The sequence below is a fragment of the Pongo abelii genome, chromosome 14 (assembly GCF_028885655.2).
Source record: "Pongo abelii isolate AG06213 chromosome 14, NHGRI_mPonAbe1-v2.0_pri, whole genome shotgun sequence".
In the NCBI taxonomy this organism is placed as follows: domain Eukaryota; kingdom Metazoa; phylum Chordata; class Mammalia; order Primates; family Hominidae; genus Pongo; species Pongo abelii.
Genome location: NC_071999.2, coordinates 39062345 through 39090190, shown reverse-complemented (window position 1 = coordinate 39090190; position 27846 = coordinate 39062345). Strand labels below are relative to the sequence as shown.

Here is a 27846-nt window from a genome sequence, read left to right as displayed (position 1 = left end):
AGCTGTCTGACAGTCCATGGTTACTCATTCAAAGATGCCCTTCACATAACTTCCACCGCTCAATGCGGAACGTTATTCTGACTAATGATTCCCTTCCAATCAAGTTTAATAGTTGTTTTCAATCTCTCCAGCACTGAGAACTCTATATATCTGTTTCTTTTCAAATATGGTTTTAATTCAGGAAATACAAAAATGTACAAGAAAAAATGATAAATCAATGCCTCTTGTGAGTATAGTAGCATCAGTATAATAGAAAGAACACTGACCTCAGAATTAGAACATTCTGGTTTGAAGTCAAGACCTTCTGAGCCTTGGTTTCTTCCTCTAAGGATATTAACCTCTCAACATTTTCTAATTCATAACATTCATCTAATGACTAAGTAAATGAATCTCACGGGATCATCTCTCTCTGTCCTATTCTACTTTGTCATCCCTCTTTGCCTTTTCTTATTTTAATACCACCCCTTCATACTACCTCCTACTCCTTCCTTTTGTACTCCCAATTACGCAGTGGTTTCCTTTTCTGTGACTTTTCACTTGCAGTCACTTCTCTTGGTTTCTTTATTTACTTTGTACCTCTATCTCCTTTTCTTTTTTCCCACACCAACCTTATGCTTGGAAAAGCCTCCTGTTTTACATTTCCAAAGTCAACTTCTTCCTCTCACACAAAACCTAACAAAATTCACTCCCTCTGCCTTTTATATGCTCGCAGCAAACAATAAATGATTAAAGTGCTTATGGTAAACTCATCTGCAAAAAACATGTATTCTGAGCAATGGATTTTGGCAAAGAAAAGATAGGGAGGAACTGCAACCCACTTAGAAACAGGTGTGATTTATCTAATCAACCGTTAACACATTTGTGCTACCATAATTATTGCTCTGGCAAATACTATATTGTCATAGAAACATTGTTTCCCAAATACTTATTTATAGATTTTATTGGTGGCATATGTTAACCATGAAGCAGTTTCCACAGTGTTGTTGTGAGCTTTGACAATGAAGAGTGATAAGGAACATGATTCAGCTTCCACAGCTGACCCACTAAGTGGAAGGCTGTAAAACAAGAAATTTTCCCAGACTTTCTATATGTCAAGGCGAGTAGAGCTGGTGATCCCCCAGATGCACTTCTTATCATAAGGTTTATTGCCCCAAGGAAGAGAAGTAAATGAACCACCTAGAGGTAAGAAATTCACAAGGGAGAAAATGAGGCTAGAACACAGGGGACAATCTCATTTGACCAACCGTGCGAGGGAGGGAAGGATATCCTGAGTCTCAGGAAAGTAGCATCTCAATCTCCTTGGACTTGATTCTAGGAGTGAGAGCAATGCAAAAAAGGAAAAAACAAAACAAAACAAAACAAAAAAACAAAGGGAAGGAGAGAGGAGGGAAGGGGAAAGGAGGGGAATAAAGGGAAAGGAACGGAAAGGAATGGAAAGACACAACAAAAGCCCAGATAGTATAAAGGGGCAACAGAAGTAAAGGGGATCTGTTACCATTTCCTATTTCAAAACTGGCTAGCAGGCTGCCCCGGAGCTGACATGACAGGTAAGGCAGAATAAAGTGGTGGTGTGGCAGAGGGAAGGCAGGAAAGCACCTCTACACCCTTTTAGCACACATGTGACAGACCCACTTGCCAGGGGTTATGGGGAGGTAGCTGACAGTTGAGGTCCAAACTGTTCTGCCAAAGATCCACTAAGACAAGGGATAAGATGACCTCCTAGCAGAGACTTGGAGCTCACAAGCCTAGGCCGGGACTGGATAGAATATTCCTCTAAGATTCCAAAGATCTGCATGCCAAAAGAGCCAAGGTGAAGCCAACTTTGCTGTAGGCCTGCATGAGAACCATGGGGTCCCCACCATATTAAGTGGATATAGACTGTGAGGCACACAAGCCTTGGATACCTCATCAGCAGAGGCAGAGAGGACAAAAGCAATTCTCAGAGACATCCACTGTGCCTCAGCAAGAGGTCAATAGGTGCCTGCAGAGTAGGACAACAGGTAGATTAGTTGCTTTCCACTAATGCTATGGGAGCTGTGGAAATAAAGACCAATGAAATGGTGCTATAGCAAGGGAGTCAGCCACCATCACTTTTGTTTTGGTGACACTCAAAGTCAGGCAGAGGATTGGGAAAGCTTTGCAGGGGAAAAAAGGAAGGCTTCAGGTGTGCCTCAGTTAGAGGCTAACTAACCAGAGCCCGGCATGCTATGGCATTGATTAGGGGTGCGTATATTTGACTTTCCCTGGGTTGGTCCTAAATTGGAAGTAGGTACAAAAATTAGGGAAGCTATCAGTTGTTTAAAAAGTCCTGATTGTCTTTGGCCAATCGTAACAGTAGTTATTGTTAGGTTCTTGGATTGTCAGTAAGGATAACAAGTCTGGCTTCCTTTAAGTCAGACTTACATAGCAGGCTGGCTGCCTAGGCTGTTTATTGTAGATAAGGGAGTTGGTTTCCTGGGCAGGTTGTTGCAGACTGTTGGTTGAAGTTCTAATTTTTATATGCAATCTGGCCAATGTCAGTTTGTATATTCAGTTTCTCAGAGCACAAAGTATCCCCTGCCACCTGGGTGGCATCTTGGAAAGCAGGTTGAGAAGGAACAACTCGAGAGAAGAGGAATAGCTCTTTTGGAGAGTTCAAATTTTGAATTGATTGGATATTTATTTTTAAAAAAGACTGTGTTAGCCATCTATAGACTGTGAGGTACACAAGCCATGGATGCCTCATCAGCAGAGGCAGAGAGGACAAACAGAAAGAGACTGTTGCCTAAAAGTGAGGAATTTACCACTAATGATCAATTTAGTTTTGTTGTTTGTTTTTCTGCTAGCAACAGAACTAGAGAATCCAAAGCAAGATTAAATTGGATTAGGAATATAGAGATCTACATTTTTTGCACACACAATCTGTAATGTGCAAATTTTGACCCTGTTTTATTACACATAGTTTACAAATGAGGAATCTGACACTAATAAGTGTTCAAAATAACAATCATTAAAACCATATATTTCAAGGTGCCACTTTCTGGGATACCCAGGACACTTGAACAGAGAAAGGGGCGGTTATGCCACTTGAGGGTCCAAACAATGAACACAAACCCAGTAGACTACAGGTTGAGAATGTGGAGAAAACACCCATTCCCAAGAAAACTAACTCATGGATTTTCCAGTTTTGTGAAATTTCATATTTTGCATGCCATTGTTCTCATAAGCACATACACATGGCAATCCAAGAGTTCCCAAGTTTGACCGAGATAACATGGACAGAATCACTGAGCAAAACCATAATAACAATTTGGGATCAAATCACCTAGCAAGCTATGTGCCCTTGTCCTGGAAAAGAGTTCTCAGTGAGAACTTAGTGAGAGGCCCACACAAGCCTGTGGACCAAGCTTTCCACAACAGCACCTCTGTAAACTAACTTGGCTCACTTTGAAAAGCTGCAGACAAAGTCAAGGGAGCAGAGGTTATTTAAGTAAAGAGAATAAATAGCTCTGGGCTCACTGTGATTAGTTAGAAAATAAAATGAGATTTGATGAAGCACCTTTGTATTCATTCCAGAACTCCAAATCACTTCTTATTATGAATATAGGGTAATACAAGTTGAATATCATATAATTAATGTTCATTTTGAACACTCTCTGGAATTCTAATTTTTAAAAGCCCCCCTTAAGATGTCTTGCACCCTGACAGCCACATTCTCAAATGTTCTAACGCCACCTAAAAAGATCATGTTTCATAAATTCCATATTGATGTTATAATAAAGTAGCAGAATAATTTTAGGATTTTTTTCCATTGGATGATTGCCCTATTGCTTTTGAAAATAATGACTCTCAATTATTCCAATGTGAGATGCATTCAGTTTATTTCATTATCTAAATTTGTCTAGATATTGCAAGGCTTTAGGCAGCTCCTAGTAAAGACACACAATGTTCCTATTTCTTTCAATTACACTTTTTAATATTAATTTCCAAAAATGGCATTTTCCCTTATTCTCTTATTTACTACAAAATAAACATTAGTGTGTTGCTCTTAAGCACAGTGGTTTTACTTTTATACATACAGTCCCTATTTTTTCTTCTTATTCGATTAAGGATAGAGGCAGGTAATTAAAATGAATATTTGACCACTTAATTATCTACTGTGTGCCTTTGCCACTTATTGTGCTTACTATCTTCATTTTGCAAGAAAAAAGGCTCAGAAAAGTTAAATAACTTGCCTATGACAACACAGTAGTAAGTGATAGACATACTGGGTTTGTCTGAACCATTGCGTCTCACTGCCATTCCAGGCAGGGTGAGAGGGCCTGGTTCTCTTCACATCACATCAAATCAGTGCCCTCTCTCTCTCTTCTTTTTGTCCTCTTACCTGATGCAGGAAGCTGCTCTTTAAGAGTACCGGCAATGAAGCCAAGAGTTCTAGGTTCAAACTCTGTACCCTCTACAGGTATTAGCTATGTGATAGAAAGTGCACTACTCCCAATGCAACAAAATTAATACTAGTTTGGGTTATAAATTACTCTGTAAATCTCAGGGTTTAACCCAGTAAAAAGGTATTTCTTGCTGCCATCACAGTATAACACTGGTAGGAAAGATCTCCTCCACATAGTGACTCAGGGATCCAGGATGTCTCCACCTTCTGGTTGCAAAGATGTCCTCCCATGACCCAGCTGACAAATGAGAGGGAAAAGAGGGCATGTGGGTGAAAGGCACTTTGACACGTAACCATTGGCCAGAACTAGTCACTTTTCATCAGCCAACAGGCTTAAACTAAATGCAAGGGAGACTGAGAAAATATCAGTGAGTATATGGATATCAGTGAATAACAGTTTCTGCCACGTTGGGCTAGCTTTTTTTTATTATTTTTTGTTTTCTTGATTTGTCTAGGTCTCTGTTTCTTACTTCTATGAAGTAAAGATAAAGCACTTAGCAGTATGCTTGGCACATAATGTGCATTTATTCCATGTTTTTAAGTTTAATACATTATATAAGTGTGTAAATAGGCCCTCAATAAAGATGAAAAACTATGTTCTTTGGATCAATGAGAGGAAAATTGGGAGAAGAAAGTGGATTTGCCAAACTAAACTTCAACGAAGATCCCCAGGTAAGTCATATTTTAGAATTCTAAACACAAAATTCTCCGTATAACATTATATGCTGGAGAAAAAATAAGAATCTCAGTGGAAGAATAAGTAAGTATTTCGAAGGAAGGAAAAAGCACAAAAAATGTAGAGTGGGAGGGTTACGAGACAGAGAAGATCATTTGTTTTCATTGTTGATAATATTTTTCTTCTCAAAATTAGAAGGCCAGGAGATAATAAATAAGTAGAGGAAAATCCACTAATAACTATGATGTCTCTCTGAAAATACTAATTAGAATTGTTTCTGTTTCCAGTTTTCTGAATTCCCTTTTACACAGGAATGAGTTGTTCATTTAATAAACTGAGATTTTTGTCCCAGCTTTTCAAATCTCCTCACTGATCTATATCTTTCAGCTGCATGTCTTATGTGTTCCAGTATTTTAGTATAATTTAATTATTATTTAATGCTTTTTCATATCTCAATCCATTTTTCCTCCCCAAATTTCCTAAATTATCAAACATATTCTCAGGCTTTCCACCTCTGTAAATGATCTTTCTAATGTCAAGCATGATAGCTACTCTACTTTGATAGAGATGTAGGAATCACTTTCTGAAATGTAATGCACATTCTTTGTAAGTGCAAGAGTAGCATAAAGTTCAGGGGAAAAAAATTAGCTCGCATTTTAGTAGCCTCCTTTTTACCTTATTGCTATTAGACTTTTTGTTTGCTTTTTGTCTTGCTTTTAAGAATAATATCTTTATTATTTTGTGTAAACAGTTATTATAAAAATGATTATTCTAAAAATATAAAACAGAAAGCTTTACTACTGCAATATGTTTGACAAAATTAATTTAGACATGTTCACATAGAAAATAGGATAAGCTGATAAAAATATATAAATGGAAATAATCAAATTATCGATTAGACTACTTACTACTTTTCAATGAAAAAGGATGGCTTTTCTCTCAAAGGTAAGGCACACTCTTTTTCAGATTGTAGCATCTCTGAAATCCAGACATTCTTATAATGGAAAGCATCTTATGTCATTGTGGCCAGGAAGTGGTCCTGATGTGATGTTCATTGCTTGGACCTGCACGAACTTGACTGCCATTCCTGGTGGCCTGACCTTCAACTGCAGCCCTTCAACACTCAGGCAGGAAGGAAGTCTTGTTTATTGTCTAAAAACCTTTCTTTGACACCTGGTTAAAAAAAAGATACACATACTTGCAATTGAATAACACTGATTATCTCTAGATTATAAACACTTTCAATTTCTTCTTTATATCAGCCATTCCTTTACAGCAGCACAAAAATAGACTAATGCAGGGGATAATATAAATCTATGAAGATTTATTGGGGACTCTGAGTTGATAGTAGCCTAAATTTTCACCTCCTGACTACTCTCTGAATCATGAGAAGGTTTTCTATGAAAAAAGAAAATGGAGGTGAGTCTGAGCACAACTTCTCCATGATCTCCAGGGGAAGAAAGTGTGGGATGCAGCAGCAGAGGGGAAGATGAGCCTCTATTGAAGCTCAGGGTGAAGACTTCTTGCTATGTGGAGGTCCTAGGTCATGTGGACCTACTGATATTGCTGTGAGGAGTAGGGTCTGCTTGCCCTCTGAGAAGTCTGAGAAAAAAAAAGTTGTTTTTTTTTCTTTCAGATAGAGTTTCACTCTTGTTGCCCAGGCTGGAGTGCAATGGTGCGTTCTCGGCTCACTGAAACCTCTGCCTTCCAGGTTCAAATGATTCTCCTGCCTAAGCCTCCTGAGTAGCTAGGACTACAGGCATGTGCCACCATGCCCAGCTAATTTTGTTTTTTTTTTTTCTTTTTTTTTTTTTAGTAGAGACAGGCTTTCACCATGTTGGTCAGGCTGGTCTTGAACTCCCGACCCCAGGTGATCTGCCTGCCTCGGCCCCCCAAAGCGCTGGGATTACAGGCGTGAGCCACCGCGCCTGGCCAACAAAAAGATATTTTTTAATGTCTACAATATAGAGTTAACAATTTTTCTGACTGTGCTTTAATCTGTTATCCACAAAAGTGGCATGAAAACTAAGGATACAAGAATGATAAAAGTAAAGTAGTGGAAAAAAGATTGATAACTAAATATAAACCAAAAAATAAACTATAAAAGTGAATATATTATGATCAAGTAGATGTATCAGCATGATTAATCTGAGAAATGCAAAGATTGTTTTAACCCAGGAAATTAATTTACATTTACTACAATAATGATATAAAAGAGAAAACTCACATAATATCTCAACAAATTTTGAAAAAGTATTTAGTATAGTTTAACATCTATTTATTACTTTTTAAAAATCTCTGAAAGATAATTAATAGAAGGGAACCTTCTTAAACTTGACAGAGGAACTTTCTTAAACTTACCAGTAAACATCATACTTAAGGGGAACACTTTAAATACATTCTTTTTAAAACTCAAAAGTTAGACAGGAATATGCTGTATCACAGAAACTATTTATATTATGGTCAATGCAAAAGTCAAGAAGAAGAAAAAAGAGTTCTAGTTCTAGCTATGGTGGAGTAGTTGGGGTCCTATGTAAACCACTGTAATAGCTGTGTCAAAACTATTTTTTTCTTTTTTTTTTTCTTTTATTATTATTATTATTATTATTATTATTATTATACTTTAGGTTTTATGGTACATGTGCGCAATGTACAGGTAAGTTACATATGTATACATGTGCCATGCTGGTGTGCTGCACCCACCAACTCGTCATCTAGCATTAGGTATATCTCCCAGTGCTATCCCTCCCCCCTCCCCCCACCCCACAACAGTCCCCGAAGTGTGATGTTCCCCTTCCTGTGTCCATGCGTTCTCATTGTTCAATTCCCACCTATGAGTGAGAATATGCGGTGTTTGGTTTTTTGTTCTTGCGATAGTTTACTGAGAATGATGATTTCCAATTTCATCCATGTCCCTACAAAGGACAAGAACTCATCATTTTTTATGACTGCATAGTATTCCATGGTGTATATGTGCCACATTTTCTTAATCCAGTCTATCATTGTTGGACATTTGGGTTGGTTCCAAGTCTTCGCTATTGTGAATAATGCCGCAATAAACATACGTGTGCATGTGTCTTTATAGCAGCATGATTTATAGTCCTTTGGGTATATACCCAGTAATGGGATGGCTGGGTCAAATGGAATTTCTAGTTCTAGATCCCTGAGGAATCGCCACACTGACTTCCACAAGGGTTGAACTAGTTTACAGTCCCACCAACAGTGTAAAAGTGTTCCTATTTCTCCACATCCTCTCCAGCACCTGTTGTTTCCTGACTTTTTAATGATTGCCATTCTAACTGGTGTGAGATGGTATCTCATGGTGGTTTTGATTTGCATTTCTCTGATGGCCAGTGATGGTGAGCATTTTTTCATGTGTTTTTTGGCTGCATAAATGTCTTCTTTTGAGAAGTGTCTGTTCATGTCCTTCGCCCACTTTTTGATGGGGTTGTTTGTTTTTTTCTTGTAAATTTGTTGGAGTTCATTGTAGATTCTGGATATTAGCCCTTTGTCAGATGAGTAGGTTGCGAAAATTTTCTCCCATTTTGTAGGTTGCCTGTTCACTCTGATGGTAGTTTCCTTTGCTGTGCAGAAGCTCTTTAGTTTAATTAGATCCCATTTGTCAATTTTGGCTTCTGTTGCCATTGCATTTGGTGTTTTAGACATGAAGTCCTTGCCCATGCCTATGTCCTCAATGTTAATGCCTAGGTTTTCTTCTAGGGTTTTTATGGTTTTAGGTCTAACATTTAAGTCTTTAATCCATCTTGAATTGATTTTTGTATAAGGTGTAAGAAAGGGATCCAGTTTCAGCTTTCTACATATGGCTAGCCAGTTTTCCCAGCACCATTTATTAAATAGGGAATCCTTTCCCCATTGCTTGTTTTCGTCAGCTTTGTCAAAGATCAGATACTTGTAGATATGTGGCATTATTTCTGATGGCTCTGTTCTGTTTCATTGATCTATATCTCTGTTTTGGTACCAGTACCATGCTGTTTTGGTTACTGTAGCCTTGTAGTATAGTTTGAAGTCAGGTAGTGTGATGCCTCCAGCTTTGTTCTTTTGGCTTAGGATTGACTTGGCGATGCGGGCTCTTTTTTGGTTCCATATGAACTTTAAAGTAGTTTTTTCCAATTCTGTGAAGAAAGTCATTGGTAGCTTGATGGGGATGGCATTGAATCTGTAAATTACCTTGGGAAGGATGGCCATTTTCATGATATTGATTCTTCCTACCCATGAACATGGAATGTTCTTCCATTTGTTTGTATCCTCTTTTATTTCCTTGAGCAGTGGTTTCTAGTTCTCCTTGAAGAGGTCGTTCACATCCCTTGTAAGTTGGATTCCTAGGTATTTTATTCTCTTTGAAGCAATTGTGAATGGGAGTTCACTCATGATTTGGCTCTCTGTTTGTCTGTTATTGATGTATAAGAATGCTTGTGATTTTTGTACATTGATTTTGTATCCTGAGACTTTGATGAAGTTGCTTATCAGCTTAAGGAGATTTTGGGCTGAGACAATGGGGTTTTCTAGATATACTATCATGTCATCTGCAAACAGGGACAATTTGACTTCCTCTTTTCCTAATTGAATACCCTTTATTTCCTTCTCCTGCCTAATTGCCCTGGCCAGAACTTCCAACACTATGTTGAATAGAAGTGGCGAGAGAGGGCATCCCTGTCTTGTGCCAGTTTTCAAAGGGAATGCTTCCAGTTTTTGCCCATTCAGTATGATATTGGCTGTGGGTTTGTCATAGATAGCTCTTATTATTTTGAGATACGTCCCATCAATTCCTAATTTATTGAGAGTTTTTAGCATGAAGGGTTGTTGAATTTTGTCAAAGGCCTTTTCTGCATCTATTGAGATAATCATGTGGTTTTTGTCTTTGGTTCTGTTTATAGGCTGGATTACATTTATTGATTTGTGTATATTGAACCAGGTTTGCATCCCAGGGATGAAGCCCACTTGATCATGGTGGATAAGCTTTTTGATGTGCTGCTGGATTCTGTTTGCCAGTATTTTATTGAGGATTTTTGCATCAATGTTCATCAAGGATATTGGTCTAAAATTCTCTTTTTTTGTTGTGTCTCTGCCAGGCTTTGGTATCAGGATGATGCTGGCCTCATAAAATGAGTTAGGGAGGATTCCCTCTTTTTCTATTGATTGGAATAGTTTCAGAAGGAATGGTACCAGCTCCTCCTTGTACCTCTGGTAGAATTCGGCTGTGAACCCATCTCGTCCTGGACTTTTTTTGGTTGGTAAGCTATTGATTATTGCCACAATTTCAGATCCTGTTATTGGTCTATTCAGAGATTCAACTTCTTCTTGGTTTAGTCTTGGGAGGGTGTATGTGTTGAGGAATTTATCCATTTCTTCTAGATTTTCTAATTTATTTGCATAGAGGTGTTTGTAATATTCTCTGATGGTAGTTTGTATTTCTGTGGGATTGGTGGTGATATCCCCTTTATCATTTTTTATTGCATCTATTTGATTCTTCTCTCTTTTTTTCTTTATTAATCTTGCTAGCGGTCTATCAATTTTGTTGATCCTTTCAAAAAACCAGCTCCTGGATTCATTTATTTTTTGAAGGGTTTTTTGTGTCTCTATTTCCTTCAGTTCTGCTCTGATTTTAGTTATTTCTTGCCTTCTGCTAGCTTTTGAATGTGTTTGCTCTTGCTTTTCTAGTTCTTTTAATTGTGATGTTAGGGTGTCAATTTTGGATCTTTCCTGCTTTCTCTTGTGGGCATTTAGTGCTATAAATTTCCCTCTACACACTGCTTTGAATGCATCCCAGAGATTCTGGTATGTTGTGTCTTGGTTCTCATTGGTTTCAAAGAACATCTTTATTTCTGCCTTCATTTCGTTATGTACCCAGTAGTCATTCAGGAGCAGGTTGTTCAGTTTCCACGTAGTTGAGCGGTTTTGAGTGAGATTCTTAATCCTGAGTTCTAGCTTGATTGCACTGTGATCTGAGAGACAGTTTGTTACAATTTCTGTTCTTTTACATTTATTGAGGAGAGCTTTACTTCCAAGTATATGGTCAATTTTGGAATAGGTGTGGTGTGGTGCTGAAAAAAATGTATATTCTGTTGATTTGGGGTGGAGAGTTCTGTAGATGTCTATTAGGTCTGCTTGGTGCAGAGCTGAGTTCAATTCCTGGGTATCCTTGTTGACTTTCTGTCTCGTGGATCTGTCTAATGTTGACAGTGGGGTGTTAAAGTCTCCCATTATTAATGTGTGGGAGTCTAAGTCTCTTTGTAGGTCACTCAGGACTTGCTTTATGAATCTGGGTGCTCCTGTATTGGGTGCATATATATTTAGGATAGTTAGCTCTTCTTGTTGAATTAATCCCTTTACCATTATGTAATGGCCTTCTTTGTCTCTTTTGATCTTTGTTGGTTTAAAGTCTGTTTTATCAGAGACTAGGATTGCAACCCCTGCCTTTTTTTGTTTTCCATTTGCTTGGTAGATCTTCCTCCATCCTTTTATTTTGAGCCTATGTGTGTCTCTGCACGTGAGATGGGTTTCCTGAATACAGCACACTGATGGGTCTTGAGTCTTTATCCAATTTGCCAGTCTGTGTCTTTTAATTGGAGCATTTAGTCCATTTACATTTAAAGTTAATATTGTTATGTGTGAATTTGATCCTGTCATTATGATGTTAGCTGGATATTTTGCTCGTTAGTTGATGCAGTCTCTTCCTAGTCTCGATGGTCTTTACATTTCGGTATGATTTTGCAGTGGCTGGTACCGGTTGTGCCTTTCCATGTTTAGTGCTCCCTTCAGGAGCTCTTTTAGGGCAGGCCTGGTGGTGACAAAATCTCTCAGCATTTGCTTGTCTGTAAAGTATTTTATTTCTCCTTCACTTATGAAGCTTAGTTTGGCAGGATATGAAATTCTGGGTTGAAAATTCTTTTCTTTAAGAATGTTGAATATTGGCCCCCACTCTCTTCTGGCTTGTAGGGTTTCTGCCGAGAGATCCGCTGTTAGTCTGATGGGCTTCCCTTTGATGGTAACCCGACCTTTCTCTCTGGCTGCCCTTAACATTTTTTCCTTCATTTCAACTTTGGTGAATCTGACCATTATGTGTCTTGGAGTTTCTCTTCTCGAGGAGTATCTTTGTGGCGTACTCTGTATTTCCTGAATCTGAATGTTGGCCTGCCTTGCTACATTGGGGAAGTTCTCCTGGATAATATCCTGCAGAGTGTTTTCCAACTTGTTTCCATTCTCCCCGTCACTTTCAGGTACACCAATCATACGTAGATTTGGTCTTTTCACATAGTCCCACATTTCTTGGAGGCTTTGCTCGTTTCTTTTTATTCTTTTTTCTCTAAACTTCCCTTCTCGCTTCATTTCATTCATTTCATCTTCCAGGGCTGATACCCTTTCTTCCATTTGATCGCATCGGCTCCTGAGGCTTCTGCATTCTTCACGTAGTTCTCGAGCCTTGATTTTCAGCTCCATCAGCTCCTTTAAGCACTTCTCTGTATTGGTTATTCTAGTTATACATTCTCCTAAATTTTTTTCAAAGTTTTCAACTTCTTTGCCTTTGGTTTGAATATCCTCCCGTAGCTCGGAGTAATTTGATCGTCTGAAGCCTTCTTCTCTCAGCTCGTCAAAGTCATTCTCCGTCCAGCTTTGTTCCGTTGCTGGTGAGGAACTGCGTTCCTTTGGAGGAGGAGAGGTACTCTGGTTTTTAGAGTTTCCAGTTTTTCTGCTCTGTTTTTTCCCCATCTTTGTGGTTTTATCTACTTTTGGTCTTTGATGATGGTGATGTACAGATGGGTTTTTGGTGTGGATGTCCTTTCTGTTAGTTTTCCTTCTAACAGACAGGACCCTCAGCTGCAGGTCTGTTGGAGTACCTGGCCGGCCGTGTGAGGTGTCAGTCTGCCCCTGCTGGGGGGTGCCTCCCAGTTAGGCTGTTCGGGGGTCAGGGGTCAGGGACCCACTTGAGGAGGCAGTCAGCCCATTCTCAGATCTCCAGCTGCGTGCTGGGAGAACCACTGCTCTCCTCACAGCTGTCAGACAGGGACATTTAAGTCTGCAGAGGTTACTGCTGTCTTTTTGTTTATCTGTGCCCTGCCCCCAGAGGTGGAGCCTACAGAGGCAGGCAGGCCTCCTTGAGCTGTGGTGGGCTCCACCCAGTTCAAGCTTCCCAGCTGCTTTGTTTACCTAAGCGAGCCTGGGCAATGGCGGGCGCCCCTCCCCCAGCCTCGCTGCCGCCTTGCTGTTTGATCTCAGACCGCTGTGCTAGCAATCAGCGAGACTCCGTGGGCGTAGGACCCTCTCAGCCAGGTGCCGGCTATACTCTCCTGGGGCACCGTTTCCTAAGCCCGTCGGAAAAGCACAGTATTCGGGTGGGAGTGGCCCGATTTTCCAGGTGCCATCTGTCACCCCTGGAAAGGGAACTCCCTGACCCCTTGCGCTTCCCGAGTGAGGCAATGCCTCGCCCCTGCTTCGGCTGGCGCACGGTGCACTCACCCACTGACCTGCGCCCACTGTCTGGCACTCCCTAGTGAGATGAACACGGTACCTCAGATGGAAATGCAGAAATCACCCGTCTTCTGCGTCTTCTGCGTGGCTCGCGCTGGGAGCTGTAGACCGGAGCTGTTCCTATTCGGCCATCTTGGCTCCTCCCCCGTGTCAAAACTATTATAACAATTCTTTCTAGACAAAATTCTTGAGAGAAGCAAAGAACACACACACAAAAAAATGGAAGCTGGAAGGCACTAGGATGACATCTTTATAACACTGAAATTTAAAAAAAACACAAAAACAAAAAGCCTGTCAACTTTGAGTTCTATACCGAGTGAATGTATCTTTCAAAACTAGAACCAAAATAAAGATGTTTTTAGGACTATAAACTATCAAAGAACCTGTTGCCAGGGGATGTTTGCATGAGAAATAAAAGAAGATTTCCAGGGTGAAGAAAAATGTTACCATCAGAAGCATAAGACTGCAAGAAAAACTAAAGTGCACCTGAAAGAATACACAGGTGAGCAAATAAAAATAGATACAAACTGTTTAAAACAACAGCAATAATAATATCTTGGGGGATTTGTAACATATACGAAAGTAGAATATAACAAAAATAGCAGAAGAGAGGGAAGGACTACTAGAAGTTCAACTTTCTAGGCTTCTTTGTTTGGGGAGTGGTAAAATACTAATCTAACAGGCTGTAATGAATCAAACATAAGTATTATAATTTCAAATGCAACCAATACACTCATAATAACAAATGATATAACTGAAGAGCTAATAGAAGAGAAAAAGAAATAACAGAAAATACTTGTTAAATCCAAAAGCAAGCAAGGAAATAAGAAGAAAGGGTACAAACAGATGAGAAAATAGAAAGCAAATATCAAGGTAGTAGACATAAATCCAATTAAATCCATCATTAGAGTAAATGAAAATAGCATGGAAAATACAAGATGACCCTGGAGCATCTTCCAACACCAGAAAGTAAGGCAGTGCTTAAAACACAAGAATACCGGCATAGCAAATTCACAAACGCCAAAGCTGGAACAATTTAAGCAACTAAATAAAATAGCCATATTTTCTCTTTGCCCTAAAAGCACTCATATTGGCTGGCCGTGGTCCCTTGCCTGATAATTGACCCAAACCTTTAATTTTAAAGGACCTAAGCTATTAATAGTCCTGCCTACACTGCATTCCTATAGTTTTCATTTTTGGTAACACCTTTATTGAGATACTCTTCGCATATCATACTATTTGGCCATATTTCTTTCCAGAAAACAACCAAATGCACTTCTCAAAGCTCTGCTGGGAGAATTTTTCTTTATCACTGTCCTTCGGGGCCACCTGGATGGGGCTACAGTGCTGCAGACATGTACTTTCAGGTAGTGACAGCAAATAATGCAGAACCATGTGTAATGCAGATCTAAAGGTTTTCTTCTACAGTCAACTAGATATAGAAAACTCCTCAAAGGCCCAGCCAGCATGGTGGCTCACGCCTGTAATACCAGCACTTTGGGAGTGAGGTGGGAGGATCACTTGAGCTCAGGAGTTCAAAACCAGCCTGAGCAACACAGTGAGACCATATCTCTAAATTTAAAAAGAAAAAAAAAAGAAGAAAACTCCTCATAAGGACATAGATATGAGTTGAAGGCAAGTGTAGCAGTTTTGGGCAACTGGATGCTTGCTCATTGCATTCAGGACCTTCTCAAACTCAATATTATATTATGTTTGAGATAATAATAATAGTATATGTTATATATTCATATAACCATATATATAGTTAAAAGCAATGTTGTCAGCATAGTGGCTTTAGTAGATGCATTGTGTTTAGGGAAAGCAAAGTATTGCATTCTAGTGAGAAGAAAGTGCTGCCTCTTCCGTGATGAACATAGTTCAGTGTCTCTACCTGCCAGCGAGATGTGTGTGTGTGTGTGTGTGTCTGTGTGTGTGTGTCACTTCTATTTGATGATCAAGGGTTGCTGTGCATGCATAACTTTATGACTTGGTGCATCAGATAACATTCATTCAGGATGGGCAACTCAGGTTATATTGCAAATTGGTCCATGGTCAAGCATTCAGGCTAGTAGCAAGTCAGAAACTGTTTCTTAAAAAAGTAGCTATCTTCACAGATTGGCATAACTTTTATCCCAAATCATAAAGAAGTGCACTGTCATTCTCCTATTGAGACTTGCCAAAGGCCCCAAACAGCATCTCTATCTGCCACAGATGCTTCAAGCACCATGAGATCTGGTAGGTCATATGGTCCAAGTGAGAGAGCAATTGCACAGCAGCAAGACCTGTTCCAGAGCCTACTCTTGTCCTGAACCATGCTAAGAATTGGAAATCTTTTTGGATACTGAGTAAATGTATCAGAGTTGCATATTCAAATGAAGCATATATGGCTTTTAAGATCTAAAGATGCGCACTAGGGTTACTGCCTCTCTCTTCATGGTAGGAGTATTCAAATGCACCAACTTGTTCTTTACCTTGGAAAAACATTTCAACATGGTCCAGATGAGAAAACGTTTTCTAAAAAGAACCTGATAGTAAATATTTTAGGGTTTGGAGGCCACATATAGTTTCTATTATGTAGTTGTCTTTTAAAAAAATAAATATGTAAAAAAATATTTTTAGCCCACAGGCCATATAAAAACTGGTCTCTGACCAGTGTCACTGTTTGGCCTGTGAGTCACAGTTTATAATCCCTGCCCTAGAACACCAGAACTCAAATTATTTTTTTCAGGTGGCAAACATCTGGATTTTTGTGGAATTTATTTTATGCCTTCAGGCATGCAAGTATCTTACTCAGGCATCTACTAAGGAATGCTTGTTACTTTCCTGCTCACCAGGTCTAATCAACACAATCACCCCCACGCAGTGGACCAGTGTGATTTTCTATGGGATGGAGGGATGAGCAAGGCTGCTACAGATCAGGTTATGACAGGCCTGGAGAGTTGAGCACATTTTTAACAACAGCTGCAATTGAATTCATCACTGGACAAGTTTTACGATAAGCCATGGTCATTCTTCAATATCCATTTGTCTTCTACATAAAGCAAATAATGAGTTTGATGGGGATGTGGGGAGAGTCACCACCCCGTATCCTTACAGTCCACGATGGTGGCACTAATCTCTGCAGCCCCTCTAGGGATGTCGTATTGCGTTTGATTTGCTATTTTAGAAAATGAATAGTTCCAGTGGCTTTCACTTTCCCATCATAATAGCCCTCTCTCCTAGAGTCGTGGAAGCAATGTAGAGATTCTGCCAGTTGTTGCACATGTCAATTTTAATTATGCATTTCAGAACTGGATAATAACCACAGAATGTATCCAGTGGGCCCCCTGTGAGACAAACCCAGCCAAACTCCATCGATCACTTGAACTTCAGAATTTCCTACTCTGCCTGGTGGATCAAAGTGACATCGGAATCTCTAGGAATTGGTATCAGTTCAGAGCCAGATTATAGTGATCCCTAAATAGTCTGGTTATTTTGCCTTCCCTAATGCATAACCACCCTGGTAAATGGCCACAGATCCCCTTGGAGAAAACTACGAAATGATAGCATCAATTTTTAGCTATGTTGCATTGTCCCTCCTCAAGGGGACTTGGTCTCCTCTTCATTTAAGGGAATCTGGACCTGTCATCTGGCTCAATTCTTGTAATTGAGGGATCATGACTGTCTTTCGTGATTCAAGTCAGGCTTCCAGATAAATACATGCAGCTTTTTACTTATACAAATTAAGTAAGCCCTTAATAAGCTAACTATTTCAGGTCTAAGGACACCATGAATAATTAGGCAATGCTGACAATCTCTGTGGGTAAAACCACTAGGGTTATTGCTTTAGTTCTGCTATTCATTATGGTAACCAACCCATCTTGTTATGGTGATGAAGTGCAGTGCTGCCCCTCGGCCCCTACCATAACAGGATCCCATAATTTCAATTGAATTCAAGAATGAAAGTATTTCTTTTGCCCCATGGAAATCATCGGCAAAGTTAAAAGATATACGACAGACTGACAGATATCCAAGATCAACATAGATCAAATAATTTGTTCATACAAAAAACTTCTACAAATCAACATGATAAAGAAAAGTAATCAAATAGAGACATGGAAAAGGGGTATTAATAAGCTGAGGAAAAATCTTAGTGGCTAAACATGTAGAAATATTCAATTTCACAATTAAACTCAACCTTTTAATTTGCAAATAAATGCAAATTAAAATAATGAGAGACCACTTTACACCCATGAGATTGGAAAAATTTGGAATGTTGCATGGTGCCAAGCATTAGCAAAGTTATAGGGAAGTGGAAATTCTGAGGGACTACTGAAGGAAATTCTGAGGATTGTAAGCAGGTGTATTCATTCAGAGAACCATCCAGGTATATCCTACATCTTAATATTTCCATCCAGACAAATTATCCCACAAGCTCATGAGGAGATATGTATAAGATTTTCAATATACCATTACTAGTGGAAGTCAGGTACTGGAAACAACCTAGATAATCATCATTAGAGAAATATATTAATAATTTTTGAAAAGTAGAATATAGTTGTGAATGCACACTATGCAACATAATGCAGAAAGTCTTGCTGAATTTTCTTGCCAAAATAGATTTTTTTCCTAACCTTTCATTCTGTATCCCTATTATCTCTTTGGTTCAAGTGAGCTTTATATGCTGAGAGATGTCGTGTCTGTAACAGCCAATATGTAATCAGATCTCCATATTCCACTTTTGGAGTATACTTTACATGATAGCAAAAATGACCTTAAAATATATGTGTAATATATGTGTTGCCAAATAGGAATTACGGTCCATCTTCCCGTTGATAAAATTTTCATATTATGTTCTCAAATAAGATTTTACAGTTTTCTTCACTTATTCAATCATGTATTAATCCAAAAACAATTTATTGCTCACTTACCATGTATTCAGTCACTGTTCCAGACACTGGAGTACAACAGGGAACGAGATGGACAAACGCTTCTACCTTAGAGAAGGGTGCTTTCCAGCATTTTAGATAATAATCATGTATTCAAATACATATAAAACACAACATTAAGAAGTCAGATGTGCTTTGTAGAAATAGAATATTTGGCTACAGAGAATTTGGAAAATATATAGGGCAGATCCTATTTGCAATTGTCTATTCTTTTTTAGTTATTTTTATCCCCAGCTAATTTCAATTTTTTTTCACTATTCTTAGTGGAGGAAACAGAGAGTGTAAGGAGTAAAACAATACTTCAAAAATTATTATTATTGTTCTCCAAAACACTATTTAGACAAACCCTTGAAATAAATAAACTAAAAAAGGAGAACTCAGAGAACAAAAATAAACTCCTAGAATATTAAAGATGTTATAGTAGAAATATAAAACCCAACCTCATACTGGAATACAGTTTCTAAGAAACTAGAACACAAAGACGGAGATGAAAAACAGAAGATAAAAATAAAATAGAGAATCAGTATAGTAAGGGAAACATAAAAATAAAAGATACCAGAGGAGAGAACAGAGACCATGCAAGGGAATAATTGTCAAATAATTCAATAATAATAGCAGCAATAAACTACTCAAAATGCAGGGTGTGATTTATTTCAGTTGGAATGAGCCCACCTCCCAAGTGCTTAGCACAATGGTTGGAAAATACCTCACACCAAGTCGCATTAGTGGGAAATTTCAAAACATTGGAGACAAACAGACATTTCTGGAAGCATCCATGGTGAAATCAGGGATGAGGTGGACACATTTTACATTGTTTGTAAATGTATCGAAGGATTTTTCAATTTTGCAGAGGATTTGGGGATGAGTAAGTAACAGGCTCACAGAAAACTCAGCAAAAGAAAGAAATACAACGACTACAAGAAAATATTTAGATTACTTGAAATAAATTATATTTTAACATAAAACAGAGAGGAGCAGGTTGGAATCCACCATAATGTTCTTCATTATCATCTCACTTTCTGCTTTATCTCCTCCCCACTGTCAAAGAATTGGTTTGAAGGTAAATGGCAGAAAGTAACTCCTGCTATCACCCTGATGTTTGTTCCTCTTTCATTTTCTCTGGATTTTGAGAATAAGAAAACTCTCACTTTGGGTTTTCTGTATCCTCCTCATCTCTCTTGGTTTACCATTACTCTTACAATGGCGTCTCCTCTCTGAAAGGGAAATAAAAGCTTTCTCCAGTTATTTTTCCTATATTTCTATGTCTGATGATTTCATGAAAAACAAACTGTCTCAATTTCTTATCTGCAAAATGAACATCATAATCTCTCTATTTCCATGTAGTTGAAAGCAGTCTTGGCTATGAGGATATTAGAAAACTGTCTGACCCTGGTGCAGGGTCAGTGGTGGTTGTTGCCACTAGTAGTAGTAGCAGTACTACTAATAGTAGTAGCAGCAGCAGCAGCAATAGTGGTTGTAGTATGAAGAACTAGTCCTTGTTCACTCGCCTTGTTGCCAAAACTGAGTCATGTCACCGTGTGCATAAAATGTAACTGATGGACACAATGTGCCTTGGACGGCATATGCACTCGGTAAATATTTGTTAACTGAATAAATCAATATATATGGGAATGAGTGCTAGGTGCTGGAGGCTTTTTTCTATTAAATTGACTGGCCTATTTACAGAGAAGTGATCTTTCTGGTTAGATTTCTCCCCAGAGAATTCTATTTTTATTTTAATTGAAGAGTAGTTATAAAAGCTAATTGACTATTTGCATTTGCAGGAAACTATTCCTACCTCCCACCAACCCCAAACCCCAAGCGGCAATCAATATTTAGAGGTTTACACCTCTACCCATGGCTTAAAGGAAGTAAAGCCCAAAATTAATGTATACAGCTTGTCAGATATGTACTTAGACTTTTTCTTAATGAATCCAACTCAGGCAAGTCAGTAATTAATGCCATAAAATTCAACTCAACAGAAACTCAATTGAAAAATGAGAACAGCATAACAGAGTTCTATTGAAAGAATGGCTGTCCAAGGTTGCTATTTTTAAAACGTAATTCAGGGCACTTTGTCAGCTAAACGAAAGCAAAGATATAGGCCCTTTGGCTTATATGGAAACATTAAACTATCCCCTCACGTCCTTAAAACTATGTTTCATATGGATGTATTAGATGCATGTAATGTTTAACAAAAGTGCTAAAAGTTATTTTGTGGGCAAGATATGAAAATAAAATTAAAAATGAAGAGAAGTGTCCTTATGTACATAAGCATAGCAGAATTACACATTTAAGGGATTAAATTATTTGACGTATTTTAGTAAACCAATTATACAAAAACATAGTTATCAGAAAAAATAATTTAATGAATGTGGGGAAAAAAACTTGTACTAATTTCCAATTTGTTATTTTGTTAAATGTTACATAAATTAACCTATTTTTTTCTACATTGAAAGAAAGAACTGGTAAGGGAAGAAATACATTATTGAAAATTTAAAATTAGATAATTCCATAGACACATTCATTACAATAAATCATTTTTATCTAAAAGTGTGATGTCAAATAAAATAAAAACATATAGGAGACAGAAGTTTTAATCTGTGAAAGAGGATTTCCTTAAAAATAATGCTGACTAATTGGTAAGCAAACAAAATATTAATGTAAAGTTGATATGGTTCACATATTAACATTTTAAAAAATTTAACTTACATTTCAATAGCATTCCACTGTCAGGTACTTGACCATGTGTGACTGTATGTGTGCTACAGTATTATTTTATGGATTGCTCAAATATTTTATAATAAATGCCACTATTTAGGGTATTGAGAATAAAATTTAGAAGCAAATATTGTCATATGAGAAATCACAACTAGCTATAGTTGAATTGATGTTTATTTTATACAGTATTTCCCAGGCACTGTTCACTAAAACAACGTTGGTTCCAACCCAGGTTTTCCTAGTTCTGTATTAAATTGCTATTTTTATAAGTACTATTTGTAAGTTTTCTTCAAAAATAAAAATGAGCCAGAACAGTGGCTCATCATGCCTGTAATCTCAGCAATAGCAGAGAATGAAGTAGGAGGGTTGCTGGAGCCCAGGAGTTTAAGACCAGCCTGGCAACATGGTAATGTAGCAGGACAAGCTGCAAACAAAACCCCTCAGACACCGAGTTAAAGAAAGAAGGGCTTTATTCGGCTGGGAGCTTTGGCAAAACTCATGTCTCCAACAACCGAGCTCCCTGAGTGAGCAATTCCTGTCCCTTTTAAGGTCTCACAACTCTAAAGGAGTCCTCATGAGAGGGTCGTGATGGATTGAGCAAGCAGGGGTTACGTGACTGGGGGCTGCATGCACCGGTAATTAGAACAGAACAGAACAGGATAGGGATTTTCACAGTGCTTTTCTATACAATGTCTGTAATCTATAGATAACATAACCGATTAGGTCAAGGGTCGATATTTAACTACCAGGCCCAGGGTGTGATGCCGAGCTGTCTGCTTATGGATTTCATTTCTGCCTTTTAGTTTTTACTTCTTCTTTCTTTGGAGGCAGAAATTGGGCATAAGACGATATGAGGGGTGGTCTCCTCCCTTAGTAAGATCCCCATCTCTACAAAAAAAAATTAAAAATTTAGTCTGGCATGGGATTTAACTCCTGTGGTCCCAGCTATTTGGGAAGCTAAGGCCCAGGAAATTGAGGCTGCAGTGAGCCGTGTTCATGCTACAGCACTTCAGCTTGGGTGACAGGGCAAGACCCTGTCTCAAAAAATAAATAAGCAAATAAAATAAAAATAAAAATAAGTGCAACCATGCCTCTATCAACATATTTGGTTTTCTGACCTGGCCAGTGAAGATTACATTAGTATTTTGGAGCATATATGGGTTTTTCAGTTCATGCACGTCAAGAGCTTTTCTTTTTGCTACATGACCAAGTTCAAATTCAAAAAAGGTAATATTCAGATTTTTCTTGAATATTTTCCTAAGTTCCTAAAACTACCAGAAACAGACTCCTCTCTTTGCCCTCACTCCCACCTACACATCATGCATCTAACCTTCAGCCGCATATACAATGGCCAGTGCTTCAGCTGACAAACCCGAGGTGGCATTCCTCTTCTGTGGTCTTCCAGGAATAATGACCAGCGCCCATCTCTCCCTAGCCTTGGAGAGCTTATTACCTTTCCTACACTGCCTACTGACTGATGACTTACTGTCTTTATTGTCCTTTATATATATGAGAACAAGTTTTTATTATATAATATTCTTTCTCACTTAATCAGATTATAAGTTACCAAAATGGACAAATTTAGACTTAACCTCTTTTGTATCTTTTATTTATTAAAACAACAAAAATAACAACGAAAATAATACTGCAGTAATTTTCCAACTTGATAAATATATAGTGACTTTTCTTCCTGCTAGAACCCTTTGTATCTGCTGACAAGTTGTTCCTGGTTGTCAAGGTGAAAGTAGGAAAAAGCTAGAACTCAGGGTAGGAGATAGAAAAATGTAGTGAATGACTGGGGAAATTGGTTTAGCGTGAGGATTTTGAATGAAAAATTTGTTCTATTAGAGCTCAGAACATGCTACCCTAAAATGTGGCACCTTGGCATAGTGAGTGTTTTGAGCTGAAGAAAATTGAGAAAACCACAGAAGCAGGAAAGTCTCTCTGAGCTTCTCTTATTCTTTCTCTCCTGAAGACCCTCATATCACAGTCTCCTACCCTATACCCAGAGGAAGAAATGTCTCACAAGGACACAGAAAAGGATAGGAACAAATAGGTCTTCCTAAGTCCCCGTCCACCACCAGCTTATTACCAGTAGATCCTACCTTTTTATCCTCCAATCATATTTCCACATGACTGTTCATAAATTACAGTTTTCCCTGGGTCTTTGAGTCTTCATTTCTGAAGGTTCCCATGTCATGTAAAACTTTTATTAAATAAATTTCTATGCTTTTATCTTTTGTTTTAGGGGTCTCAACCATGAACCTTGTGATGGGTGAGGAAAAGATATTACATTTCTCCCCTACAATTTACTCATCAAACATTTATTTAATGCCTTCTATGAACCAGGCATTATGAAAGGTTCAGAGGTAGAATATCTGTAAGCCTATCTTACTTTCTCTTGAGGGAGACAGCAAGAAATCAAAATGAATAGCCTAGTGGCATAAGCACTATACTATAAATTTGCATAGGATGTGATGGGAACATAAAATAAGGGAAAGAAAATGAGTCTGACTGGGAGAAAGAGTCTCAGAGAAGAACATCTGAAGGTGACTTCTGCGCTGAGTCTGAGGAAAGAATAGAAATTAGCTAGATATAGGAGGAAGATCATCAATACAAAGAGCATTTTTGGGAAGAGCACGTGCCCAAGAATAGAGGCAAGAGAACACAGTGTGTGGTCAAGGAATTGCACATAGTTTCGTATGGCTGGAGAGTAGGAAACCTGTAGGAGAGTGAGATGAAAAAGGTAGGAGAATGAGGCAAAGACCAAATCCTTGTATGCCATGTCATTCAGCACTAAGATTCGATCCTGTGGAAGATAGGGAGCCACTTGGGGATATTAAAATAGGGCAATGAGGTGATTAAATTTGTATCATAGAAAGATCAGCTTGACAGCTATGCTTAGGATAGATTAAAGGGGAGGATTAGAAGGCAGGGAGAAAATTTAATAATCCAGAAGAGAAATAATGACAGCTGAGCTGGCAAAAGCAGCAGCGAAGACAGAGAGGAGGGAGCCAAATTAAGTAAGAGGAGAGGGCATGAAATGAATAGTGTTCAATCAGTTTGTTGTAGGAGGTGAGCAAGAGGAGCCTAGATTGATTCCTGGAATCATGGCTGGAGTGAGAGAGTGGACGATAGTGCAATCCATCAGAAGAGAAACTCAGGAAGAGGAATGTGGTGGCAGAAAGTTATGATTTCTGTGTGGGACATATTAGATTTTCAGTGTCAAATTTGGGATGGTCATTTGGCAGTTAATTAGAATATATGTGTCTTGAGGACAAGAGAGAGACTTGGGCTGGAGTCCTTAGCATGTGTAGGGCAGCTGAAGCCAATGAGACTTCTCAGGAAGAATAGAAAAAAATGAGGAGAAGAGGAATAAGAACAATTATTATCTTGTAAGATGATAATGAAAAAGGAGGAGGTTAGGTAATGGATGAAACAAGGGGGAATAATGTCAGGAGAGCCAAAGGAAATAGATTAGAATAAGGAGTAGTCAGCTATATCAAATTGCTGTCAAATTCTGCAAAGAATTAGAATAATCTAAGACAAAAATATTGCCTACCGAATCTGGCAGTTGGAAGACATTATTGACTCTAGTAGAGCCATCAGAACAGAGGTGGAGACAAAAGCAAGACATCAATGGGAAGAAGAATTGAAAACAGTGGACTTGGCCCACCTTTTCAGGAGGCTTGATAACAAAGAAGGCATGTGTAAACTTCTAGAGTAGGCAGCTTCAAAAATGACTCCCAAGGACTCCCATATGCTGATGTTCATGCCCTGTGCAATCCCTTTTCCTTTGATGGGGCTAGACTACCTAGTGACTTGCTTCTAATATGTAGAATGCAGTAACAATGTTGGGAGTCAATACTTAGATTACCGCAGCTTCTATCTTGCTTGTTCTGTGTGGACTCTCTGCCTTATTCTCTCTCGGGGAAGCCATCTACCATATTGGGAACTGTTCTGTAGAGCAGTCTATGTGGTAAGTAACTGAAATCCTAAGTCCACCAGCCAGTGAGGACCCCAGACCTTTCTCCCACATGAGGGAGCTTGAAAGGGGTTCTTCCTTCAGCTTCAGATGAGACTGCAGCCCCATATGACACCTTGCTTGCAACCTTCCGAGAAACCCTAAGCTGTGTCCATATTCCTCAACTACCAAAATTATGACATAATTTATTTTTTAAGCCTCTAAATTTGAGAACAATTTGTTACACAGCAACAGATTATCATTATACCTTCTAAGAAAAGATGATGATGGACATGGAGTGGCTAAATAAATAGCAAATAAAAGGCTCCAGGCCAGGCGCGGTGGCTCGCGCCTGTAATCCCAGCACTTTGAGAGGCTGAGGTGGGTGGATTACCGGAGGTCAGGCATTTGAGACCAGCCTGGCCAACATGGCGAAACCGCGTCTCTACTAAAAATATAAAAAAATTAGCTGGGCATGGTGGCACGTGCCTGTAGTCCCAGCTACTTGGGAGGCTGAGACAGAAGAATTGCTTGAATCTGGGAAGTGGAGATTTCAGTGAGCCAAGATTGCACCATTGCACTGCAGCCTGGGCAACAAGAGCAAAACTCTGTCTCAAAAAAGAAAAAAATAAGGCTCTAAACAGATAAGTGCCTGAGAAGAAACGAGTTGAAAAGTTTCACTCTGGAAAGGAAGAGAAAGAGATATTCACTGATTTTGGAGAGAGAAATTAAGTAGGCAGTGTATTTCCTAGTGGGCTTTCTGTTCTTCAAAATAATGTGGATGTCTATTAAGGATGGTGAAGTTGCAGAGTAAGAGATGGGTGGAAACTTGTTATTCTAGCTGCTGAGAGGAATGAGAAAGTGAGTCAGGAGAGGAAAAAACTGAAATATAGCTTAGGAGTGATAAGGAACTATAGAAATTGAAAAGAAGAAAGAATGGAAGGACAAAATGAAGAAAGAATAGGGAACTGAAGAACAGAAATACGGAAGAGTGGAAGAAAAAAAAGGAGTTGGTTAGGTGGTTAAAATTACAGAGTGGATATTGGGCTTAGCAATTACTACAATGTAGATAAGGATAAGAAAGAGCATGGTAATATCATCAGACTCAAACAGAATGGATATGCAGGCAAATGAAATTCAGACTCAGGAAAGAATAAATATTTGAATTACTAGTCCACTATGTAGAGAAAGTTTTTCTGTGATAACAGAATTTATGGTAGAGGAAAATATTATTATTAATAGAAGTAATATTTTTACTATTGCTTCATAATAATAGCAAGTTACTATGTATGATGTGCCTATGATATGTCAAGTCAGTAGGCTAGGAATATGAACTTAATTCTTCCATTCTTGTCTTATCTTGGTTCTAAAGACTCACTAAGTCTTACTATTTTTTAGTTTTGCCGAGCTAAGTAATTTTTCCTCCATCAGACTGTGAAGTAAGGGTGGGAGAGACTGCTCGTTATTCCTTAACATCTATTCTCTCTTTCTTGTATAGCTATAGAGTATTTGGTTTGCCTATCCAAATAATGTACCCAGATAAAGAGTACATTTCTCAGTTCCCTGATAGTTGTCTGTACTTCCAGATTCTGGCCAACGGAACATAAGTAAGATATAATGTGTGCAACTTACTGGTTATGCTCTGAAAGAGAAATTGTGTGCACATCCCTTCTCTTCTCCTCTTTTCCATTGTCTGGAATGTGAATGGGATGGCAGGAGCTGGAGCAGTCATCTTGGATCATTTAATGTAAACTGCTTGTTGAAAATGGCAAAATTGCAAGATGGAAAGCATCCAGGTCATTGTTTAGTAGCTTCTCAGCAGAGTGTAAGAATGAAACCCTCTTTCTAAAATTGAATCAGATGTCAATACTGATACACGCTCACACACACACACACACTCATACACACATTGAAAAGGTTTATTATTCACACACTGAGGCTTTTTGTTGAGAGCTGGACAGGCACCAAAGCAGGTTCAAAATGGCTTGAGCAAAAGGTAGAGTGAATGGCTTTGGTTTTCACTGTGACAAGGACATGGGGTGAGGGTTCTCACGCTGGCCAGCATTTGTGTGGATTGAACTCCCTGCTGATTCCAAAGGAGGGAGCACAGAGGCTTCCTTATTGGTTTGCCCAGATGTATGGTAAAAGGGAAAGAGTGAGGGGTGAGGTAGAACAGCAGTCAGTCCCACATCCAAAATAAAGTCAGACTCTATTACATTCTCAACTCTATTAGGCCTCATGCTGGCCACGGACCACCTGCTCAGATATTTATATGACAGAAATAAACTCCAAACTTATTTAAGCCATGGCATTTGGGATTTTCTTTTTGACAGCAATCTAAACTCTACCCTGCCTAATGCAGCAAGTGATGCTGTGGAAACCGTGAGAGGTAAGGTCCTCAAAATACATAAAAGAGAGATGAAAAACATGACTGAGAAGGAGGGAGAGAAAAAAGGAGAAGGCTATACATAGCTGCTATTCTCCTCAAAAAGAAAGAAAGAAGAGATTTTGGAAAAGAGTGCAGGTCTGATAATAGGAATGACAGAGAACGCTGGGCCCCCCTCCTGCTGGCTTAGCTCCTATGTGAGCTGTGGACCTCAAGGGTAAGAGAGAGGGAACAGCCCCTTTTCAAGGGGATTGCAAG

General features: G+C 38.7%; 1 long non-coding RNA gene across 2 annotated transcripts in view; it reads right to left on the bottom strand.

Annotated features, from left to right (window-relative positions):
- Nucleotides 1-2581: 2581 nt before the first annotated feature.
- The window catches only part of LOC134759835 (uncharacterized), a 51323-nt gene continuing 26058 nt past the window's right edge, over nt 2582-27846 (bottom strand). Inside the window, exons 1-3 of one of the 2 annotated variants that reach the window (XR_010136674.1) lie at nt 13586-13661; nt 6011-6275; nt 2582-4664 (exon numbers count right to left, since the gene is read on the bottom strand). This is a non-coding gene — a long non-coding RNA (uncharacterized LOC134759835). Of the gene's footprint in view, nt 4665-6010; nt 6276-13585; nt 13662-27846 lie in introns of those variants that run through there. The other variant, XR_010136675.1, reaches the window with a different exon arrangement.